General features: G+C 37.4%; 1 non-coding gene across 1 annotated transcript; it reads right to left on the bottom strand.

The window, feature by feature from the left end:
• Positions 1-1,347: 1,347 nt before the first annotated feature.
• Positions 1,348-1,559, bottom strand: LOC125917036 (small nucleolar RNA U3). Its single transcript, XR_007456083.1, has one exon. It is a non-coding gene; the product is annotated as a small nucleolar RNA U3 (small nucleolar RNA).
• Positions 1,560-4,615: the final 3,056 nt, after the last annotated feature.

The raw sequence follows: 4,615 nt of genomic DNA, 5'->3' as shown, positions 1-4,615 counted from the left end.
AGACTTTCACTTTTCATAAGTGGCTTTTATGATGTTTAGGTATGTTTATCTGTATCCCATTTACTAATAGTTATCTAAGCTACAATATATACATTTTTTTCTTTCATTTCATTACAATCAGTAAATCTTTGTGGTGATGGCAGTGTTTTTAACATGAACATTGTCATCTGACATCTTTGTTCATAATGAGTTATGAACCAGGGCCCGCTTCACGGCTTCCTGGGTGTAACACTAGTGCTGTCTCACAATGGTTTTTGCTGAGAAAAGTTTGTGCTTATTTGCATACTGTGCTGTTGCAACAGATAATGTTGACATAAAAACACTTAAGTTCACAGTAATTATACAGAAGCATCGATGGCAGTTGTACAAGGAGAGAGAAGCCATTAGTCCTCCATTGAATATGATAGTGCCAAATCTGTGCCTTGATCAGCTCATAATCTTAGACAAAATTTCTGCTCCCTGGTTCAAAAAGTTATGAAAAAATATGATTTTCATATTCTCAAATGTATATCAGCTTTATGCACTTTTCTTTGAATCATTCCACATGTCTCTTGTGTTCTATTAAACTCATAGAAAGAGATCACTTTTTATCTTTCCCAACAGGGGCAAGACCAACTAAAATGCCACAAAAAAGAACATGACTGACTTGTTTATGAAAGGATAAATATCATACGGCCTGTTAGAATTGAAAAGAAAAGATGATTAATAAATGCAACACTTAGGCACAAAAGATAGATAATTATATGAGGTGAAAGAGGTGTTAGCCAATCTTATTGTGGTAGTCATCTCAAAACATATACATGTATCAAATCATCATGTTGTAAAACTTATATTTCCCAATGATATATGCCAATTATATCTCAGTAAAACTGGGAAGAAAAGAATTTCAGGATTGCAACAGCACAGTATGCAAATAAGCACAAACTTTTCTAAGCAAAAACCATTGTGAGACAGCACTAGTGTTACATCCCGGAAGTCGTGAAGCGGGCCCTGGTTCTATCTGCAAATACGTCCCAAACATCTGACCACTTGTCACCATCTCCACTGCTAACAAACAGCCTAATTTCCCCTCTAGGTTACTACACCAGTCTCTTAAGTAACCTCTTGCCTCTGCCTTTGCCTTTCCAGTTGATTGGTAGCATAGAAATCAGATTAATTCTGATAGACCTCATCTTCTGAAAATCCTCCAATGATTTTCCTTTCACTCCAAGAAAAGTCAAAGTCCTTGCCATGGCTGACAAATCTGTTTACACTCCAAGTGCTGTCTCCTTGCTCACTTAACTTCACCCACACAGCATTCCAATGGACAATTAACAAGCCACACATGTGGCCTTCTTTTTTAGAGAAACTACTCAGACAACGGGCCACTTTCCTCTTAGTCCCCCAAAGGAGGAGGGAACAATTATCAATGACAAGGGCAGCTGTGGAAACCACACCCAGAGTCGGTTTTACAGTCAGGAAGGGACACTATTTCTCCTCCTCATGCTTCCAGGGACTCCACACTTAGAGAAATTTCTCTAGTGACAAACTTTAGAAACAATCCCTGAAAGTACAGTCTTCACATTTCCAATCATTGAAAAATCCATGGTCCTACCAACACGTCCCAGTTCTATCTAAAATTCCCTCCAATGTGATGTCCTTAAATATAAAAAAGATTAGGGGTGCCTGGGTGGCTCAGTCGGTTAGACATCCGACTTCAGCTCAGGTCGTGATCTCACAGTTTGTGAGTTTGAGCCCCGCGTCGGGCTCTGTGCTGACAACTCAGAGCCCGGAGCCTGCTCCAGATTCTGTGTCTCCATCTCTCTCTGCGCCTCCCCTGCTCGTGCTCTATCTCTCTCTCATTCTCTCTCAAAAATAAATATTTTTAACAAAATTTTTAAATAAAATAAAAAAATTAGCAACAAGGGAAAAGAATGAAGATATAACACGAATCCAAGAATTCAGCAACTTCGTAATTCGTTACTGGATTATCAAAGGTTGAATTTTTTTTTTTTTAGTTTAATAATAGGAGAAACAAACTTCTTATCCCAGAAATTAGTTACACTACAGGTCTGTGGTTTGGAATGTTAAATTATCCATTTAAAACAGAAAGTCAATTTATATTTCTCAGAAACATTTATGACTTAATTGCTGTTATCAACCTAATAAATTACCCTAGTAATTTGGTTTCCACAAACTGGTTATACACTCAAATTTCATGTCTGATGAAAGAATAATTGTATCAATATTCTGCAAATATGAAAAGGAAATTAGCTCATTGGCCACAAGGGAAAGGCATATACCTTGAGTGTAAACGCATCTATCTTTTTCTGTCTTTAAGCAGGCAAATTAAAATGGGAAAGAAACAGTTTGTGTCTCACAGGAATAATGTGTAATATGTTAATTGCTTTTCAAATACCATAGCATGACTCAAAAATATTCTTTGTGTCTAATGAGAATGTCATGTACTCTTGTGAACTCTGTATTTTAATGTACGTCTACTGGCAACAAGTTCAATTACATAGATTCTTTTTATAACACAAGAAAACAGATACCTGAAAAGGGTTAACCCAACCCAGAAGATCATGAATTTCCCTTGGAACGTAACAATGGTCATGAAGACATGGAACATCTTGTAGAGAATATGCTATGGCAATAGTCCAGAAAGCTAAGAAGAAATTTTAAGTGGAGAAATCATAGCCACTAAGATCAAAACAGTGAGCATATTCATTTCGGTACCCATTCAAGAAACATTTATGTCATGTCTGTGTGCTAACTGCGCAGATGAAAATATAAATGAGACCTGCTTTTTAATCTCCCAGTGCTCACATTTGGAAACGTGAAACCAGAGACATAGTAACATACTTAAAATTAATATGCACCAAGTATAATACTAACATCAAAGTAAAAGTGGTTTCATTGTGTAGAGAATTAACTTCAAAAACGAAGCTACTCAAAGACGGATGAATATAAATATATTAGGTTAAAAAGAGAAGGAAGTTCAGACAGAGAAAATACCATGAGTGGCAGCACATAAACGAAATAGCCACTCTACATCTGACAACAAACAATTGTAGCAGAACATAGAATGGAAGGCAAAGAAAAGTAGGATAGGAAATGAGAGAGGTCGTCAGGGGCCTACTGAAATAATCTGATGCCATGCTAAGAACTTTAAAGTTTATCCTGAAGGTGGAATTTTGCTGGTAAATAACACAAAGCACCCTGTTTGCATTTTTGCAAAGGCAGACTGTCAGAGATAATGGAATATAAGGGAAGAAGTTGGGAGGGGGGCAGGACAAGCAGTTAGGAAATTATCTCAATGATCCAGGCAAAATACATGGGCCTGAACTAGCCAGTGGTCATAAAGATGAAGGTGTGAGTCCAAAGCAAGAGTTGTAAAAGGAACTGAATCAGAGGATTTCAAGATAAACTGAGGAGGAGAGTGGAGAAGACTCTCAATTTTCTGGATTGAGTGATCACATTAAAAAAAGATAGTACCTTTAGCTAAAAGAAAAATACAAGAAGAAAATTTAGCATTGATGAGAGATAGGAAAAAAAAAAAAACAACTAGATTTAGTCTGAGAACTTTTTTAGATGCTTGAAGTCATCCAAATTAACATGTCACATAGGCAGCCGGGCATAGGTCTGGAGCTTGGGAGAGTTTGGTACTAGAGAAACACATGGGGGTACAAGGGATTCCAAGAAAAGAGGCCATTTAGTGGGAATCAGGTGGGGCAAAGGACAGAGCTCTAGGGAAAAGCCTTATTTAGGTGGCAGGAAAGAAGAGAAAACCACGGAGACTGAGGTATAATGGTCAAAGAGGCAAGAAAAAAATGAAGCAAAATGAGGTTATTCATGGAAGTCCAAGGGAACAGGATGTTGAAGAAGTCATCCGTGGAAAGAGATGCTTTAGGATGACAAGGGTTAGCTCCAAAGTTAAACCTACCCAAGTGGCTGGTTCCTAAGGCAGATGGCTTGATGACTTTAAGCTCTCCAAAATCCAAGATTCCAAGATAAAAGATATATTGATTCTAACCTAACCTTTGACCTTGCTAAAGTACATGGCAAGGTCAAAGATCTATAGTCTCTTGTTATAATTATTATGTATCATTTTAAATTATTATCAACAACCTTTCACTATATTAGTACCTTTTCTCCTTCCTTAAATGTAAGTTCTGACAGTAATTACAACCCTTTGGCCAAACTGACTGACTCACTTTGTCTCATCTGCGATCCAGCAGGTACTGTCATTCCTTCATCCATATTCTTAATTTCCCAAACATTTCTTGAGAGCTTACTAAGTATGAGGCAGTGTTATGCACCAGAACTGAAACTGCTACCACACAGTAATTTCTTTGATGGGACACAATTCAAAAGGATATGAATTATTAAAACACATGAAAAACTTGGACATCTGCTGCTTCTTTTAACTGTTCATGAAAAACTCCCCGTGGAAAGGCATGGGTTGGAGTTGCTTGAAAGACAGGGAAAGTCTTATTACTTTTCAGCAATCTGCTAAGAAAAGGCAGCTGTGTTAGCTTTGTTGGCTGGATAAGGGCTGTTTACCTAAGCGTGTAGTACTAATTGTTAGTTCCTTTTGGTCTCTTCTTTTAGTCTCTCTCAATTTATCAATATT

Source organism: Panthera uncia, unplaced genomic scaffold, assembly GCF_023721935.1.
Source record: "Panthera uncia isolate 11264 unplaced genomic scaffold, Puncia_PCG_1.0 HiC_scaffold_1421, whole genome shotgun sequence".
Taxonomy (NCBI): Eukaryota; Metazoa; Chordata; class Mammalia; order Carnivora; family Felidae; genus Panthera; species Panthera uncia.
Note: the sequence above shows the minus strand (reverse complement) of the source record. Positions and strands in the feature narration are given on the sequence as shown.